Here is a 20,132-nt window from a genome sequence, read left to right as displayed (position 1 = left end):
CTCTGCTTGGCAGGGTGCCTGCTTCTCCCCCTCCCCTCTCTCTGCCTGCCTCTCTGCCTGCTTGTGATCTCTGTCTGTCAAATAAATAAATAAAATCTTAAAAAAAAATGGGTAACATTTGGGGAATATAGTCAGTGCACAGTAAAGGATACCTTTTCCAAAAATCCACAGCATTTCTCTAAAGTGGGTGCTCAGTTCAGTACTTCATAAACGTTAATTGCATAAGTCAACCCACCCTAGAAAGACATTCTACTGTTATAACCAATCTAAAAGGCATTTACTAAAAACAAATGTTTTTAAGTCTGATTTCAGATATGGAGGTGAATAAAAAATTTCACCAAACTACCAGACAATTCTGCTCAAAATTCTTCTAACTCTAAAAATTTGCCTTCAGGGAGTATTCCTAGATTTTGAATATACATCATGCTTCTTAGGATAATAATATATTTTGGGGATATTGGAAAGTTCAATGTTGGAGGTAAATATTAAAATAACTATATTGCTGTGAGTTATTTTATCGTGTAGTTATTTTATATGTACTCATCCAACAAATTTTTAAGTGCACAGTACGGTATTACTATAGGCACAAAGCTGTACAGAACATCTCTAGAACTCATCTTACACTACTGAAATTTTATACCTGTTGAACGGCAATCACCCATTTCTTCTTTCCCCTGACAAATGTTTTTCTACTGTTTCCAGGAGTCTGAGCATTTTAAGTACCTCACATAAGTGGAATCATGCAATATTTGTCCTTCTGTGACTAGCCTATTTTACTTAGTATTATGCTTTCCAGGTTCCTCCATGTTGTTACATATGGCAAGATTTCCTCTTTTTTTTCCATAAAATATGAATACATTTTACTTTAATACTTTAGAAAATACAGATAAACAAGACAATTAAAAAAATATCCAGGGGCGCCTGGGTGGCTTAGTTGGTTAAGCAACTGCTTTCAGCTTAGGTCATGATCCTGGAGTCCCAGGATCGAGTCCCACATCAGGCTCCTTGCTCAACAGGGAGTCTGCTTCTCCCTCTGACCTCTACCTTCTCATGCTCTCTCTCTCAAAGAAAGAAAGAAAGAAAGAAAGAAAGAAAGAAAGAAAGAAAGAAAGAAAGAAAGAAAGAAAGAAAGAAAGAAAGAAAGAAGGAAAGAAAAAATCCAGTAGTCCTAGCACCTAATGTTCATTTTTTTAAAAGATTTTATTTATTTATTTATCTTTTTTTTTTCTCTTTTTTTCTCCTTTTGCTAGAATGTCCTCTTTTTTTTTAAGAGTAAATAATATTCCATTGTGTATATACACTGCACTTCCTTCATCCATTCCTAGTCGATGGACATTTGGATTGTTTCTCTATCTTGGCTATTCTGAATAATGCTGCGATGAACATGGTAGTGCTACCATCTCTTCTAAATTTCAATTTCAATTTTTTTTGATAAATGCCCAGAATATTGGATATATGGATCCTATGGTTGTTCCATTTTTAATTTAAAATTTTCCATAATCCATTGAATTCTACCATAGCTTTTGATAGATGTGTAAGTCAAGATTGAATTCTACCATAGCTTTTGATAGATGTGTAAGTCAAGATTAAGAAGTTCTGAGGTAGGATTGGTGTTCTTAAAAGGTGATCAGTAATAACTCTTACTTACTGAGTCCTTTCTGGAGTTCTGCAGCAAGTATATTACTTATATAACTCTTTTAGTTTTCACAATCTTGGAGTAGTGATGTTACTGATGTTACAAATAAGGAAATTGAGACTCAAGCTCATTAATGCTTGGTCACAGAGTAAAGGAAGAAAGAGTGTGAGAAGTAATAGGGAGGAAGAAAATAAAAATCCAACCACAAGACTTTCTAGAAATCTCTCTTTAATTAGAAATCCTGAAAATTAAGCCATCTTGCAATCAATTTAACTTATGTATGATTACTTTGCATTTAGAAATATGCCCTTCCCTTTCACTACTGACTTCTTAGGATACAATAGTCATGATACATACTGGGAATTTCAGAACTGTTCACAAATTTATCTGCCACACCTGATTCCTGTCCATCCTGTTCATCTTTTACACCAAGTAAAATGCATATGAGCTATATAAGCCTCCTCCTCTTTATATAAAACAGCTGTCCATCCATCAACACTTTTTGGTGGGGACAGAGCAGAATACTTGACACTCTAGTAGGCTTTATAGCTACTCAAATATGATGAATTCAAGTAACAATCTTACCCAGAAACCATGGGCTTAAACATCAACTCCATTCAAAAACAGAGAGGAAAAGAGTGTTCAACTCATATGGAGAGTCCTGAGAATAGATTTTTTTTCCACAGAGCCTAATTTATGAACTTGTAATTGACTATGGGCATCATGCTTTAATTATGATTTTGAAAAGGCCCTGGCAGTAGACTAGCTCTGACAGCCTGTGACATGGTGCGGGCTTAAGAGAATAGGTATTTATACAGGCTGTGTCAATCACAGGGTATCTGCCATTTCAACCGCCTGTCCCAATCAGGGCCAGCCTCCAAAAGTGTAGCAATTAGAATGAAGAGATGAAAAGCACTGGGGACATTACGATGGAAGTCAATGGCCAGAGGAACCCACAGAGACAGCACAAAATGTCACCTTCATGCAGACAACTATTTTAATACTGATAGGCAAACTGCAGTCCTTTAAAATGGGGCCACTTAACTTGTTGAAATAGAGAAGGAAGAGCTAATTTAAACAAAATCAAGGGGTGCACATATTTCCCAAGTAATTTAGGGATTCAACTATACATTTCACTACCATATATGACATAACCTTTTAGCCCAGAATCCTATGTATTATAATATACTAACTGGTTAGTATTATATAGGGGCCACTATTAGATCTTATAATAACCACTGGACACTGAGGTTAGAAAATCATAACCTACTAATATATTTAGCAAAGTCATTATTTAGATTCATTGGTATCCCTTTTTTGTCAGTATTCAATGAAAAGTGAAGAACAGAGTCATAGTTGCAAAAGCATTACATTTAGAGTCAGAAGGTATAAAGCCACAGGTTCATCCAACTTATTCTACCTTTGAAACCTTGAACAGGAGTCCAAATTTCAGTTCTTTTACTATAAAGTGTGATGATACCACAGAGCCACCATGCAAATCACTTGATGTCAGAAGACGTGCGTTAACTATAAAAAGACACACAATACAAAGAATCATCATTATTAAAAATTACCCTATCTACTGCCATGTTAAAAATTATTCTCAAGGTTCATATCTGGAAACAACAAACATTTATTATGTCACACATTCTAGGGTCAATAATCTGATGCTGGGCTTGGCTATGTAATTCTGGCTGAGGGACCTTCATGGAGGCTGTGACAGAGGTGTTGGCTGGGGTGATCTCAAGGTTCAACTAGGACGGGATCTGCTTCCAAGCTCATTCATAAGGAAGTTGGCAGAAGATCCACTTTCAATGCTCCCTTGTGTGACTGCGCCTCAGAAGACGTGTTTCCATCTTTACTCACATGGTCTTCCTTACAGAGCTACCTTCCTGCATGGCAGGGGACTTCTCCCAGGGTAAGGTGTCCAAGAGAAAGCAAGAAAGACTAGCCAAGAGAAAACCATGATCACTTTGTAATCTACCTCAGAAATTATATACCATCACCATGCATTCTACTGTCAAAGCATGTTACTGAGTTTAGCTCTCACTCAAGTGAGATTACTTAAGGCTGTAAATGCCAGGAGGTAGACCACTTGGGCCATCCTAGAGGCTTACCACAAAAACTAGCAGCAACTGTGGAGATTGGACTGAGCCTAGCAATTAATTCAGCCAAGAAGTAGATAAAAGCAAGAACAAATATAGCTATTTAGGTTCTTTCCATGATTTCCACTCTATTTGGGATACATAACTAATCCATTCAGCTGTTTTGTCTATACATCCTCACTGTAAGTTAAGCAATGAAAGTCGTGAAAGTTCATGTATAATTTTCTTTCTCCACTCTTTGGAATGCAGACAGCTGTCTATTTCTAAGCTACTTTGCAAAGTCTAAGGGTCAATTATCCATTTCATAGAGTACCCATGAGTAAGCTTGCCAATCTTATGCTATGCTTTAAATTTTTCTTCACTTCTCCATTTCCTGGCTAACTAATTTTACCTACAATTTGCATTCAAAAATAAGTGATAAGGTGAGTAGTTTATACCTTTAGTCTGTCCCCTCTATTTTCCAACCTTTGATTAGCAACCAGGAAAAACTGTTACACTCACCCTTTCAGGGAAGGAACTGATCAGACAGATCCGCACCCACTGTGTCCCCACCCAAAACTCCTGGATTAAAATTTGAGTTTAAATCACAGTGTACTAAGAGTCAAGAATGTTGAAAACAATCAACTAATTCAACCTAATTTTCAAGGAGGAAAACTAGGGCCAAAAACACCACATCCAAGAGCAGGACGACAAGTATCTCATGGTCTAACTGAAAGAAGAGGAGAAAGAGAATAAAACAAATATACATATATATATATATATTTGAAGAAATAATGGCTGGGAATGTCCCAAAATTGTCAAGAAATAAATGAATAGATAAAGCCACAGACCAAAAATGCCATGGAACCTCAAGCAAGTTTAAATAGAGCTAAAAATAAAAATCACAGGTAGCCACTTCTTATGAAAATGCTGAAAATCAAAGAGGAGAACTTTCTAAAGCTAGAGTGGGAAGAGACATACTATGTATAGAGTGGGAACAATAAGAATTATGGCTGACTTCTCATTACAAGCAATTGAAGCCAAAAGACAATGAAACAACAATTTTAAGGAGCAGAAAGGGAAAAAAAAAAAACTGACTGCATATAATTCCACCCTGGCAAAAACGTTCTTACAAAGTGAAGGCAAAATAAAGAATTTTTTTTTAGAGAGAGACAAAAACTGAGATAATACATCTCTAGCAGGACTGTAGTATAAAAAGTGATAAAAGAATTTATTCAGGCTTGAAGGGAAAAGATACCAGATGAAAGCCCAGATCTGCAGGGGGGAAAAAAAAAGTCACCTCTTATGCCTTTGCTTTGATTGGTTTACATTCTTAAGTATATTTTTGATGTAATATTTTTCAAAAGCAACCAGATGGAAGACATAAAAACAGCTTATTAGGCAAATATTCTATATTTATCTTCACACTTTACAGTCAATATATAATTTGTGAATCTCAGCATTTTATGGTCTCTATCAGAAGTCACAGTGTATTTCACATATCAAGTCGACTCTACAAAGCTGTTAATTCCCTTCCCCACCTGCTTCCTCTCTTCCTTCTAACTTCTTCCTTGTTGGCTCCATGACTGTGCCCCCAACACACTGCCACTTTGCTCTCAAAGTGGCAGGAAAGGCCAGACAGTACAAAGGAGATTCATGTTCAAAAGTCATGAAAGGGCCAATATTGCCACCAAAGAGCCTATCCCTGACCAGGGAAAACAGAATTTCATAGGAATAAAATTGTCTTTCTCTTTCTGAGAGAACTTTGCCCTTGAAGTTACTGTGTGGGGGTTTCAACGTGAGGGGGAAAAACTGAATTTGTGTTTTATTATTTGTTTTTGTTTTAGTTTTGTCTGTTACCCTAATAATGTCTTTGATATCCTAATTTTCCAGTTTTGGCTGTCACATCCTGCTTATTCTCTAAGTTTAAAAGGTTAGTAAAAGTTAGTAAAAAAAAAAAATCAGGCCTATGAAGAGGCATGTGTGTAAAATTTCTAGAATTGAGATGGATAAAGTCAACAACAGTATGCTGTTATTTGTATTAAAAAAATTTTTGAGCAGTATTCTGAAATTTCAACTTGGTATCATAGTCTATTAAACACACTTTTAGTTCCCTCTTTAAAAACTTTCTGTGTGTAGTCTGTCTTACCTTGAAGTTCTTAAGGCAATCTTCCCAAAGGGGTTCCATCTACCTAATCTAGGCATGACAATTTATGATTTTTATATATATATAAAATTTTATATATATATATATATATAAAGAAAAAACAAATCAATTATTTTGACTAACTAAAACCACAGTTGAAATGAGAAGTATACAGTTTACTAGAGAGTTAACATACATACAGGATATGTATCGGGGTTGATTGTTAAAATTCTCCAACTCTTTCTTAATCCTCTGCGAAAAGGAAAGGTAAGGTAAAGTAAGGTAAGGCAAGGTATGAAAAGGGAAGAGAGAAGGAAAGAAAGATCCACGTCCTTTTTGATGCTATGCATCAAAGCAGGTGGAGGATACTTAGGGAAGTATCTTCATTTTCATCTTCATTTTAGGGAAGTAATTCCTTTCCAGGACTAGCCATGCAACTTTCTTTGGGGTGGAAAATGAGCAGACATGATACATGCCATATTCAAATGGAAGCTTTAAATGAGCTTGCATTCCTTAATATTTCATTTTAATTTTTTTGTTTTTGTTTCTTGCATTCCTGCCCTAGGCTATGAGAACAATATAGTCCAGATAGAAACTGCTCTGTCATGCTGGGTTCAAGACCTGGAGATGATCATGACAAAATACAGTTGCAGTCTATTTGCACACTTGGCAACAAAAACTAAAAACTATTTAAAGCTACTGAAATTTAGAAGCTATATGTGACCACAGCAAAGCTAATATTGTCTATGTGTGTGTGTGTGTGTGTGTGTGTGTTTGTGCACGCATGCATGCACACACATGCACACTTCTTCTGTAATGTCCGTTAATGCTGAGACAATTTTCAATCTCCCCATATGAAATTAATTCACACTCAAATATAAACAAGCAAATCCCCCATAGCACTTTCTGTAACTGAAGTCTACTCTTAATTAGAAATAATTTAGGGGCGCCTAGGTGGCTCAGTGGGTTAAAGCCTCTGCTTTCAGCTCAGGTCATGATCTGAGGGTCTTGGGATCAAGCCCCGCATCAGGCTCTCTGTTCAGCGGGGAGCCTGCTTCCTCCTCTCTCTCTCTCTCTCTCTGCCTGCCAAATACATAAATAAAATCTTAAAAAAAAATGCTGTGATTGTTTCACATCTTGTGTTAGGAGAGAAGAGCTGTCTGGGGTGGGGGGAGTCCTCTTTGGGGTTACTTTCATCCTTGGAACACATTCTTAACCTCCTCTAAGCTTCATTCCTTTTTTTTAATTTATTTTTTATTTATTTTCAGCATAACAGTATTCATTATTTTTGCACCACACCCAGTGCTCCATGTGATCCATGCTCTCTATAATACCCACCACCTGGTACCCCAACCTCCCACCCCCTGCCCCTTCAAGACCCTCATATTGTTTTTCAGAGTCCATAGTCTCTCATGGTTCACCCCCCCCATTTTCCCCCAACTCCCTTCTCCTCTCTAAGTCCCCATGTCCTCCATGCTATTTGTTATGCTCCACAAATAAGTGAAACCATATGGTAATTGACTCTCTCTGCTTGACTTATTTCACTCAGCAGAATCTCTTCCAGTCCCGTCCATGTTGCTACAAAAGTTGGGTATTCATCCTTTCTGATGAAGGCATAATACTCCATCGTGTATATGGACCACATCTTCCTCATCCACTTGTCTGTTGAAGGGCATCTTGTTTCTTTCCACAGTTTGGCGACCGTGGCCATTGCTGCTATAAACAATGGGGGTACAGATGGCCCTTCTTTTCACTACATCTGTATGTTTGGGGTAAATACCCAGTAGTGCAATTGCAGGGTCATAGGGAAGCTCTATTTTTAATTTCTTGAGGAATCTCCACACTGTTCTCCAAAGAGGCTGCACCAACTTGCATTCCCACCAACAGTGGAAGAGGGTTCCCCTTTCTCCACATCCCCTCCAACACATGTTGTTTCCTGTCTTGCTAATTTTGGCCATTCTAACTGGTGTAAGGTGGTATCTCAATGTGGTTTTAATTTGAATCTCCCTGATGGCTAGTGATGATGAACATTTTTTCATGTGTCTGATAGCCATTTGTATGTCTTCATTGGAAAAGTGTCTGTTCATATCTTCTGCCCATTTTTTGATATGATTGTCTGTTTTGTGTGTGTTGAGTTTGAGGAGTTCTTTATAGATCCTGGATATCAACCTTTTGTCTGTACTGTCATTTGCAAATATCTTCTCCCATTCCGTGGGTTACCTCTTTGTTTTTTTGACTGTTTCCTTTGCTGTGCAGAAGCTTTTGATTTTGATGAAGTCCCAAAAGTTTATTTTCGCTTTTGTCTCCTTTGCCTTTGGAGACATATCTTGAAAGAAGTTGCTGTGTCTGATATCAAAGAGATTACTGCCTATGTTCTCCTCTAGGATTCTGATGGATTCCTGTCTCACGTTGAGGTCTTTTAAACATTTGGGGTTTATCTTTGTGTATGTTGTAAGAGAGTGGTTGAGTTTCATTCTTCTACATATAGCTGCCCAGTTTTCCCAGCACAATTTATTGAAGAGACTGTCTTTTTTCCACTGTATATTTTTTCCTGTTTTGTCGAAGATTATTTGCCCATAGAGTTGAGGGTCTGTATCTAGGCTCTCTACTCTGTTCCACTGGTCTATGTGTCTGTTTTTATGCCAATACCGTGCTGTCTTGGTGATCACAGCTTTGTAGTAAAGCTTGAAATCAGGTAGCATGATGCCCCCAGTTTTATTTTTGTTTTTCAACATTTCCTTAGCGATTCGGGGTCTCTTCTGATTCCATACAAATTTTTGGATTATTTGCTCCAGCTCTTTGAAGAATACCGTTGGAATTTTGATCCGAATGGCATTAAAAGTATAGATTCCTCTAGGCAGTATAGACCTTTTAACGATGTTTATTCTTCCGATCCAAGAGCATGGAATGGTCTTCCATCTTTTTGTGTCTTCTTCAATCTAAGCTTCATTCTTTAAGGGATAGAAATTTTTTACCCTTTAGAAACAAATCTGAGGGGCACCTGGGAGGCTCAGTAGGTTAAAGCCTCCACCTTCGGCACAGGTCATGATCCCAGGGTCCCAGGATCGAGCCTGCATTGGGCTTTCTGCTCCCCGGGGGGCCTGCTTCCCTTCCTCTCTCTCTGCCTGCCTCTCTGCCTACTTGCAATCTCTCTCTCTGTCAAATAAATAAATTTTTAAAAAAAGGAAAGAAAAATAATTTAGGAAGTCCCCTATGCTTCTAATAAACTTTGTAAAATTCTAGACTCCCTTGCTCAAGGTATCTCTCTATTTATGTATTTCCATAATTTTCCATTCTTTCCATGTTTGAATGTCCTATGAGGTATTTCACTCTTATGGGAAATGTTTTATACCACTCTGGCTCTTGTTGGGAGAGTTTTTGTTGTTCTTGTTTGGTTAAGTCTGATCCAAAAAGTGCCTCTTCCCAACCTTTATGGAAATCATTTCAGCTGAAGATAGTCTCTGTTTAACACTATTAAGCAGTTCTCTGCACTATCCACATAGAGAAAACCAGGGAGATACTAGTTCATTATTTCACTCACTCAACTGTGTACTCATGCAGTTAGTTCTGGTTGACCTAAGAATTCTTTCAGTGTTCTTGGCATCTGGGCTACCATTTGTCCATGACATTGATACCTAAATGTCTAGATACCTGCAAAACTTGTAAAGTTGTTACAGGATGGCAGCCTTATACTTGTTCTTCAAACCTCTCTGTGTGCAATTATCACCATATTTACATGAAATTATTCCTTAAAACATGTAGTTCATTCACTAACAGTTGCAACCTGTGCTCATGAAGGAGTACAGATCACTTTTTATACCCTCAATGCAAGTCTCATTAATATCTAGACATTGTCTTTTCAGTCTGTTAAATAAACTAGGTAATATATCCGGACCATTAATTGCCCCCATTCATTTCCCTTCTCCCTTACAATTTCTTTAAAATTCAGCACATCATCTTAGAGTTCAAATTGATCACTGAAGCGATGCCTTCTGTCACCCTGAGTGTTTACTAACTGGTAACTGCGAAACAGGTCATACACACCCTCTGTAAGCACAGCAATGCTAAGGCAGGCTATATGGCCATATAAACCTCCCTTCAGCCTGTTAGCTCTGTTAAGTTGGTTGCTTTATGTTTTGTTTTGTTTTTCCATGAAATATGTTTTGAGAACCAGCAACCATATTTATTTCTCCTTCCCATACATTCTACCACAAGAACTCTTCCATTTCTGAGCATTCGTGAACAAACATGGACTATGCTTTTGTCTTGTGACACACACAAAAGAAGATTCTTGAAAACATGTGTCATAAATTCCTTATTAACACTGTTCATTCTTGTTTTAGAAATAAATAATTTTCCTCTTCCTTTTTAATATTACTTAAGTTGTATAGTAGATTTATTCCCTAGGCACAAGGTCACTTAGTGTCCCCAAGTGCCAAATTTTGAGACAGATAGCTTCATATTTCAACTTCTGTCTGGAAAATAAAGTGAGGAAATACTCAATAGATCAAGTGCGAATAACTTTGCCCTCTTTTTTTTTTTAATGATTTCTATCCTTCTCACTTAGATGCATAGGTTCTTGCTTTATTTTAGTCAAAGCTATGATGGTGTAGCACTCCCAGGCTGTCCATACAGAGGCTCCTACACTGAAGAGACAAAACCAGAACAAAAATCAGTCTGACTGAATTGCTAGAAACTACCCAACCACATGTCAGATCCAGGTTAGTGCAAGTGTTTATAAGCATGGGAAGCAAGAATCATTTTCTGCATCATCTAGCTTTCATTTTGTCTTTTCAAATGCCTTTCATTTCTTGGTACTCTTTCCGAGGCAAAGAATATTTAGGAGCATTTTTGAAAAGATTGGATATTCTAAAGAATAAGAATTTTATTAAAAGTTGTCCCAAAAAGACTTTTGAGAAAAGGAAAACAGCAAGCTTTTGGTGTTAAGAGATGTTTACCTAGTGGAAAGACTATTCTACAAATCATGTAATCAATCAGCCTAATTGTGAATCATGGAGTGTGTGTTCTGGAACCTCAAGTATCTGGCAGAGTGGTTTCCTTTTTAAAATTCATGACATCATACTGGTGCTTTGAGTTTGGCTCAACTTGAGAAATCTCCTTCTTTGGATGAATTAATTGGAATATTGGCTCTATGGGAAAAATAATCCCTCCAAATCTCTTTATGAGGAAATTAGTATCTTGGATATAATTTTCAATTCCCTAAAGGGAACAACATCTCCTGATAAAGAAAATAAATTACTTCCCCAAATTTGTTAAAACTAGTTCAATATTTTGCTTTAATTGTTATGTCAAATGTTAAAGTGAAAAGAATTTTCATCGTCTGGATAATTTATGAACGAATCCGCATGACAAAATGAGTGTTGAGATAGTAAGTGGGTAATTTTATGTTTTTTAAATATACCTTCCATTTATTTGGAAGAAAGTTTTGGTTTTGGAAAACAGAAAAAAATAGTAAAAGAACTTTCCAGGCTTATTAAAATTAAAGATGTATTATAGAGTAATGTACTATTGGGAAACTTCCCAAATCATAAATATTAGTTCATGATCAACAATTTTATATCACATATCATTAAGGTCTATCTTCTGTTTATCTGATATATATAGATATATCTCTAGTCACAAGGTGGAAATTACCAATCTCACTTCCATAAGTTCAGCTCAACTTATGTCCTCTAGCTTTTCACCAGCCTTGACTCAAATTTGCCCCTGTGTGTGTGTGTGTGTGTGTGTGTGTGTGTGTAGGGGTAGGGAGATGTTTGCAGTTTGTGCTCACTATATATTAAAGCTGTAATAAACCACCCCATTCTTTATTACAAAGAAAAATGGACCTTCTTCTGTCTTTCAGAAGAAGTGTAGTTTCTCAAATAAAAAGGAAATACTTCACTTCAAAATGTTGAATAGAAACGTACTTAAAGAATTCTAGCTGGTTAAAATTAGAGTGCAAAACAAAGTCTAATCTAAGAATATTCTTTGGCTTTATGCCCACAGCATTTTTATTTGATTGTAAATTGGACATATTTTCATTCACTTGAGAATTTTGCTGCTCAGTGTTTTCTACCCTGAAGCGACTCAACAGGTTGCGATTACCATGTAGGCACCAGTGTTAACTCCCTACCTTCTGAGGACAGTTGTATCAGTCAGTGATGCATCACCATCCCGCCCTTTTTACATAGAACATCTTCCATGAATAATTGTGATTTGAAAGGTTAACGTTCCTTTTTTAATAAATCAATCTTTTCAAGGTATAATCTACACACAGAAAAAAGAGTACCCATATTATGTCAACTTTTCCATGAATTTTGACAAATATGACCTTAATCAAAATACAGAATATTTCTGTCGTCCCAGTAAGTTTTCTTATACCACTTCACCATCCACACTCTCCAGATGCCTCATCCCAGACAATGGCCGATCTACTTCCTGAAATAAGGATCCATCCGTACAGTATGTGCTCGTTGTGTAGGACTTATTTAGGAAAATGTCTGTGAGATTTATTCACGTTGCTGAGTATCTCAGTAGTTCCTTGCCTTTTCTTGCTAGATCACATTACATTGTTTGGATATGTCATAATTTGTTTACCCACTCACATGAACATTTGGGTTGTTTTTAGTTTGGGACTATTATGAATATGATAGTCTTTGCGTGGATATTTCTTCCTATTTTCATTTTTCCTGCATACATATTTTGTTAAGTTTGTCTCTAAGTATTTTGTTTTAATTAAATCATAAATGGTGTTGTTTTTCCAATTGTTCTTACTAGTACACAGAGATCCAACTGATTTTTTTGTATGGTTTTGTATCCTGTTATCTTTGTAAATTCACTTATTCTAGCAGCTTTTTGGTTGATTTCTTAGGACTTTCTACATAAAGAATTATATAATCTGTATATAATCTGTAATGAGTGACAGTTTATTTCATCCTTTCCAATCAATATGCCTTTTATGCCTTTTTTTCATTACTGCACGAGCTATGATCTCCATTACAATGTTTATCAGGAATTGTAAGAATGAACATCCTTGCCTTATTCACAATGTTGGGGGAAAGCATTCAGTGTTTTCATATTAAGTATGATGTCAGCTATAGGTTTTCATAGGCGCCATTCATTGAGGAAGTTCCCTTTTATTCCCTGGTTTGCTGGATATTTAAGTTCATAAAATGCTTCTCCCACATCTATTAAGATGATCTTATAGATTTTTTTAACACTTTCAAAAACATCTAATATGCTTTTATTGGTTATCTTTATGTATGTACATCATATGAAAACCTTGCTAAACAAAATCACTTAGTCATGATATTTTATCCTTCCTCTATAGTACTTGACCCATCTTTGTAATATTCTGTTAAGGATTTTTGCATCTCTGTGATTGCTGGGCTACAGAAACATTGTTGTAACCATGAGGTAAACTACAAGAGATTTTTCAGAGATATTAATTCTGATATAATAAAGTTTCTAAACTCAGAACAATAATTGTCTACCTCTGCACTGGTTTGTGAAGATAAATAATAAGTAAACCCTTGTTTGTATAAACCAAAACAACGGGGATTCCCGTTACTTCAAGTTAGAAGCCTCCTGGATTCAAATGCCATGTGGGAAATGCTGTATTTTAGAACTACTCAAGAACACAGGGGAATCTCGGGGCACCTGGGTGGCTCAGTGGGTTAAGCCTCTGCCTTAGGCTCAAGGTTATGGTCTCAGGGTCCCGGGATCGAGCCCTGCATTGAGCCCCACATCAGGCCTGGGATGAAGCCCTGCATTGGGCTCCCTGACAGCAGGGAGCCTGTTACCCCCTCTCTCTCTGCCTGCCTCTCTGCCTACTTGTGATCTCTCTCTCTCTCTATCTCTATCTCTGTCAAGTAAATAAATAAAAAAATCTTTTAAAAAAAAGAAGAAGAAGAAGAAGGAGAGGAAGAACATAGGGGAATCTCACTTCTCCACTGTGTTCTGGCTCTGTTTTGGTTTTAATGGCAAACATAAATGATAGTAATTATAATAGCACTATACTATCTTATTTCATTTCAACTTTACTTCATAAAATGGGCACTACTATTCTTGTTTCATAGAAAGAGAAACTGAAACTCAGAGAAGTAAAATAATTTGCACAAGGTCATCCAGCTTTTAAAACCTAACATTAGATTTTGAACTGATTTTTAATCTAATAAGAAAGTTCATGCTTTTAACCATGGCCCATCTAAGAGTAAGAGGTCTTTTCGTGAATGTTTGCTAAACTGCTTGGAATTCACACTTAGTAATCTCCATGGTCCACTTTGGACTTAGTACCTTGGAAAGGTATAAAATTTTGACCAACGAAGATCTTCTATTGAGGAGTAAGGGCATAAGAGCACAGCCTGGCAATTCCAGAGAGGAGTAAGCAATAACAGTCAAGGAAGTCAAATCAAGATCTCGTTGATTTTATACCCCACATGGAAATAAATAGAAAAAGGAGGCATTTGAAAACTGAAAAATAAAAACTGTTATGGTATCTTGAGTCTTCTGGAGGGGCATTATCAACAAATAATAATTTTACAGCTATTTTCAAGTTTTTGAGAATTTTCTTCCTTAGAAATAAGCACAAATATAACATCTATTGGATTTTTGCTATACAATGTTTTCAACAAACCTTTAAAGGACGCTAAATTGTGCTATTAAATTCCAAGAAAAAGAAATAGCTCCCCAAAATAAGTAGGGCTATCGTGTTTTAGGGCAGATTTTGTCAAGCTGACATGCTCAGGCTTAGTGGGACTACATCAATGCCAATACTGGAAAGCAGAATGAATTTGATAAAGGTTTCAATACCAATCCAAGTTTGACTGAAACATTACAAACGTGACAAAAAGGGACAGAGGCAGACTTGGAAAGAACATTTAATGGGAATAAACAAAACTTCACTTAGACCTAATATTTTTAAAGCCCGAAAGCACTTATTGGCATCTTTGAGGATGCACTCATGTAACAAACCTGTTTAAACTGATAAAACAGAGCCTAGGGTTTTGTACACCATCCAAAAAATAGACAATTGCTTCTTCCAATTAATTGGTGGAGACTGCTTCCGTACTGATTAGGTCTCCCACACAGTGAGAAGCAAAGAAAACCAAAGCAGTCTTGGTGACCAGATAGTAGAAAATGAAAAAGAAGTCAAGCAGGAAATTGAGAGGGGTTGTTCTGTAACATATAGAACTGCAGTTCAGTAACATTTTACATTGTGTCATGCCAGGATTGCACTCTCTAAAATAAACACAAAATAGCTGTAGCTGTTAGTTTATTTTGTGTAACACTGTTCTATTTTAGAAAGTATCCTCAGAGACATATCGCATTTGACTTCCATAACCACCAATGAGGTAGAGAGTGGAATTACCATTGGAAAGATGAGGAAACTAAAGTCAAAGAAGAAAATAAAAATTACTGAACTCCCTTATTTTGGAGCACCTATGTGGCTCAGATGGTTAAGCATCTGCCTTCAGCTCAGGTCATGATCCCAGGGTCCTGGAATCAAGTCCTGCATCGGGCTCTGTGCCCGGCGGGGAGCTTGCTTCTCCCTTCCTCTACTGCTTATGCTCTCTCACTCTCTCTGTCAAATAAATAAATAAAATCTTTTACAAAAAAAGAAAAGAAACCCCTTGTTTTTATGCTAGGACAATAACCACAAAAACAAGACCATCATTTATTGACCTAGCTGGCAGAAATGACGGTAAACCCTTGAAATACAATATCTCATTTGCTCCTAATCAGAATTTTGCAAGATATGCATTATTAGTGCCACATAAGGAATATTTAGGATGGGACAGTTTAAATACCTTGTCCAAAGCCACATAGCTCATGAGTTATGGACTCAGAATGCAAATCCATGTCTGTCTGAATGCAAATCCTATGCATTAAAAAGAAAAAAATTGGGCATATCATATTTTGCCAAATTAGTGACTTCCTTACCCCATTATATTAAAATTGTGTATCTATATAGTTTATAAACACTTATTTACATGCATTATACAGTAATATCCATATAATATAAGCCTTGCCACATGTGTATACATCTCAATTTTTTAGTTTTATTTAATGCCTATATGGAAAAAATAGATGAATTGAGTTTTTCATTTTTATCATCCAAAGCCATTCGTCATTTGTTACATAAACTTATGCAAATAAGCTTATATTTGCAAAGATATGCTTAAATTGCCCAAGCTCTGAATTTCACACCAGGGAACCAGGCTAAACAAGTTCCATCATGCTCTAAAGAGCCTGATAAGTAATAAATAATTTGTTGATGAAAATAAAGTCTAAAAAGAAATATAACTTGATTTTGACCATTGCTGCATGACTAACAGTACCAATGTAGCTTCTACATTTATTTCAACATTTATAGAATGTGCCTGTCATACTAAACATGGTGCTACAAAGATAAATAAGACTTAACCTTCAACCTTGAAGAACAAAGTTTCAAGTATATAAGAGTATATTGGGTAAGCGGATGATTCCAAGTCAATGGGATATAAATAGAATGATAGAGCTGTCAGGGTGTTTTGGAAGCTTGGAGAAAAGTGACAAAACAGAATCAAGGAAGTCCTGCTAGGGACGACACGTGAAACAAAAATTTAAAGCACAAGTAATTGTGAACCAGCAAAGAAGAGAGAATGTAGCAGTGTAGAAAGGAGCAAAACTTGGAAACTTTTTACATCCTTCTCATAACATCAAGTTTGTACATAGACAAAAAGGAAGAACAACTTAGTGTAGAGAACAAGTGTTACTTCAAATGGGCTTGTGCTTCGTTTTATGCTCAACTTGAAACTACTCTCTTTCTATGCTATTATTATTCAATCCCCAGTCTGAAGAAGATTATCACTCAATATTTTTCATTAATTATATTGAAGATAGAAAGTTATCTGCAGGCAAAAGAAAAAACAAAACAAATAAAGAAAAAATACTAGATACTATAAAATAGGGATATCGGACATTCTTTTCCATACCTGAAGCTTTCCTGCAAGCATTTTGATAACAAAAACCTGACTTCGGGGTGTCATTGCAGATGAGCAAAATTTGAATACCTCAATTTTAGTTGAAATTTTAACCCCAAATAATCACATGCAAATAAAGAGTTGCTTATCTCTGCTTAGTAAATTGGCAGAAACATGTATTAAACACGGAAAAGGGAAGTCCTTTGAATTATTTAGTTCCCAACTGAGAGCATCTCAGATCTAAAATGCATAGTTTTTACACAGTAGCACTCACTATCTGTGCTCTTGGATGTCTTTTTTAAATCTCTTGCTAATTCTTTTTATTTGAAATAACACTCTGCTTTTCAAAACCACTAGATACCTAATATGATTTTAAAAATTGAAATGATTTTTGCTACATCCAAGACAGACCCTCTTCATCCATCTTTTATCATGTCTGTCTGCTCAATTAAGAAAGACATACCACGGCAGACCTTGGAATCAGGCTTTGGTGTTGAGGAAGAAAAGACACCCTAGTCATAGTGACCCTGTATTCCTAATTTGGAGGGACAGTACTGAGCGCCAATATGCTTCCCTACTGCACCTATGAGTAAATTAACACAGGCTGATTCACGTCTTAATTTGGGATTTTGAAACTTCAGATTCCCATAATGAGAAAAGAGCAGATTCTAGAGGAAGACTAACTGGGTCTTGATCTCTGCTCCACCACTTACTATGTGATCTAAGACAAATTATTATCCTCCCTATAGACTAGTTACCTTAACTAAGAATGGGGAAGTTAAGAATATCTATATGATGAGCTTCTTATGAAGTGTAAATGAGTAAATGTAAGTGATTAAAACTGTGGCAGATACACAGGAAGCACAATGTGAACATTTTATATTATCATCGTTACTATACACGGAAAATAAAAGCCAGGTTAAAAATACCCCAGCAACTACAGTAACAAAGCCAGAAGTAGCCATCTGCAGCACTGACTAGAGGAACCAAGTGAGGCTCACCTTCAAAATGAGATACGAGGTGAGGGCGTGTCATATAATTCCATTATTAAAGAGGACATAGTTATAAGCAAAACAAAACAAAACAAAAACATCTAGTAAAGAAAATAATTCCAGATTTGTCCCTTTGATGGAAAGTGGTGCTTCTTTTAAAATATTAATGTCTTTAGTGTGGTAAATAAAAAAAAACCTTAAAAATTTTTAAGTTGAAATGGTATAGAAAATAAACACTGCTAATTTATTTTTATTATACATGGGTCTCCATATTTTCTGCAGGAAAAAATGATTAACTACGTAATAAAAATTATGAATATTCTGACAAAAAAATATGAACTGAGGCCCAACTCTGCATCAGGATCTATCACCTAAGGCTAGGCAGTATACAAAAAGGCGGGAAGAGAAAACAAACAAACAAACAGTGCAGAACACCATCCTTTATTGCTGAAGAATGAGTGCACCTCATTCTTCAAGGTAGTTTGTGGGAGATTCCTTAAAAACTAATCTATAAAATTGATTATTTTATGATTTTCATTAAAAAAGGAAAGAAAATAAGATTATTTAGTCATATTGCCAAAACATCTATTAATATGTACTGAAAATGAATTATCTTCATTCTTTCATAGTTTATATTTTAGCCATTCAATAACTATAGAATCTTTATTATATGCCAGGCCTTGGATTGAACTTTGGGAAACAAAACTGAGAAAAAACAACAGTCTCTGTTCTCAAGAATTTTATGATCAAATGGGAGAGATACATCTATAAATTGCTAACACCGATATTGGCTCATTACTTTGGATCACTACACTATAACTTTATCTCAACTGTATTAAACTTTGGTGTGTTTCAAGATTTGTTCTTGTGGCATTTATCCTTAATAATTTATTTTTCCAGGTTTATTAAGGTATAGTTGACATGTAGAATTTTTTTTAAGATTTTTATTTATTTATTTATTTGACAGAGAGAGATCACAAGTAGGCAGAGAGGCAGGCAGAAAGAGAGAGAGGAGGAAGCAGGCTCCCTGCCAAGCAGAGAGCCCAATGCGGGACTCGATCCCAGGACCCTGAGATCATGACCTGAGCCGAAGGCAACGGCTTAACCCACTGGGCCACTCAGGGGCCCTATAGTTGACATATAAAATGATAAAATATTTGAGGTGTTCTCCGTGATGATTTGAGATTTGTATCCACTGTGAAAGGATTCCTCCCATACTCCCATCTAGTTAACACATCCTCTACCACATATACATAAATACATATATATACAAGAACATGTATGATATACGTGTATATATACAAGAACATTACTATATATATATAGTATATATAGTATTACTATATATACCATATAGTATTACTATATATACCATATAGTATTACTATATATATATATACCATATATATATACCATTACTATATATATATATATATATATATATATATATAACTTTTTGTTGTCTTATTCTTATTTAATCCATTTACCTTCCTCTTTCCCACTACCCAAGAGGAAGTTATAGATGCCAGGGTCAATAAGTGAATAGCAGTGGATAACGCATACTGGTATAGTGATTTCTCATTTACAGTGCACTGCCATATACATTAATTCTTTGCTCCTACATGAGGTAGGTACTACTCCTACCATCTTTATTTTACCGTTGAGAGAAGAGAGATCAAGAGGTTAAGTGACTTGCTTAAGGGCAGATAGCTGTAACAACTAAAACCAAGTGTTAGTTGATTCATGATAAGGATTTAATTACAATAAGTAAGATATAGGTACATTCTATAAACACAAAATATAGGATTGTACATCTATTAACAACTTCATTCCTCATAAAAAAAAAATCCAATGACGTTTGTGCCACTATTATGTCCATGCTTTCATATGAAGGATAAAAAGAAATGTCTGTGGTCACACAGCCATTACATACATACCAAATGTGGACAGTGCTCTTTACTGCCTGTTACATTTCTCTTCTGCCTCCATCTGTCTCTCTTTGGTATTTATCATCAAAAATCACACATAATTTTTATTTATTTATGTTTTATTTTTAAGATTTTATTCATTTATTTGACACAGAGAGAGAGAGAGAGAAGGGTAACACAAGCAGGAGGAGTGGGAGAGGGAGAAGCAGGCTCCCCATTGAGCAGGAAGCCCAATGTGAGCCTCGATCCCAGGACCCTGGGATCATGAGCTGAGTGAAAGCAGACACTTAACAACTGAGCCACCCAGGTGCCCCCATAATTTTTATTTTTTTAAGATTTATTTATTTATTTGCTTGAGACAAAGAGAGCACAGGGGTGG

This window comes from Mustela erminea, chromosome 12, assembly GCF_009829155.1.
Source record: "Mustela erminea isolate mMusErm1 chromosome 12, mMusErm1.Pri, whole genome shotgun sequence".
NCBI classification, from domain to species: domain Eukaryota; kingdom Metazoa; phylum Chordata; class Mammalia; order Carnivora; family Mustelidae; genus Mustela; species Mustela erminea.
This window is presented reverse-complemented; position numbering follows the sequence as displayed.